The sequence below is a fragment of the Sinocyclocheilus rhinocerous genome, unplaced genomic scaffold, assembly GCF_001515625.1.
Source record: "Sinocyclocheilus rhinocerous isolate Xijiao unplaced genomic scaffold, SAMN03320098_v1.1 scaffold203, whole genome shotgun sequence".
Taxonomy (NCBI): domain Eukaryota; kingdom Metazoa; phylum Chordata; class Actinopteri; order Cypriniformes; family Cyprinidae; genus Sinocyclocheilus; species Sinocyclocheilus rhinocerous.
This window is the reverse complement of record NW_015644353.1, coordinates 466913-468096: the sequence shown is the minus strand read 5'-3', so window position 1 is coordinate 468096 and position 1184 is coordinate 466913.

Below are 1184 nucleotides of genomic sequence, written 5' to 3'. Positions count from 1 at the left end.
CTCACTCGCACACATACGCATGCACACACACACTCACTCACACACACACACACACACACACACATACATAAGGGAACACTGTGTCGTTCAGTCACTGTACAATGACTCATTATCATCCGTTTGACTGGTGAATTAATTGATTAACCTCGTTTACAGGCACATATTGTACAAATGCATTGTGTTTGCGTGTCAAAACTGCTGTTGTCCACTCTGAAGTGTGTACTTTGTGCAGTGCACACTACATGTGACTAGTGTTGTGTAGATGAGTCCTGGTGTCCACAAATGCACAGCGAGCACAAATCAATGGATGAATCAGTGATGCGAACTGATCAGCTGCACTGTGTGTTTTCTCTCTATATTGTCGAGTTGATCAGGTAATATGGACTGAAGTATGAGGTTGTGGCTGCTGCAGTGTGCCATTTACCTCTTTATGTATTCCCATTCAACCACAAATACACAACCACACACACTGCGTCAGCAACCATGTCTAATAATATCAACGCATCTAAACGCGGTAAACTTATGTTTAAACATCTGAGCTGCTAAACAAACACGTCACATTTGGTCGTGACCCACAAACTAGAGATTTCACAAACTTAACTAGTCATCATTATGCAATTTCAGGGAACAGCCATTAAACTGTGCTCATTCTGAGAATGAGCATTAAACAGCTGTGGCCTCTGAACTTCTAGAATTATTATGTGTTAAATACAGGTCTGTAAGAAATTAAGGCTTTTATTCTTCAAGGATGCATTAAATCGATCAAAAGTGAGAATAAAGATGTTTATAATGCCACAAAAGATTTCTATTTCAAATAAATGCCGTTCTTTTGAACTTTCTGTTCATCTGTGAATCCTGAAAAATAAAATGCATCACAGTTTCCACAAAAATATTGTGCAGCGCAACTGTTTTCAACATTGATAATAATCAGAAATGTTTCTTGAGCAGCAAATCAGCATCTTAGAATGATTTCTGAAGATCATGTGACACTGAAGACTGGAGTAATGATGCTGAAAATACAGCTGCGAATCATTATTTTAGGTTATAATATTACATTTGTTACATAAATGCATAAAAGACTACAAATCTTAAAAAATGTTAAAAATGTACCCACCCAAATCTTTGAATGGTATATATATACAGTATATGTGACCCTGCAGCACAAAAGCAGTGTTAAGTCGCTG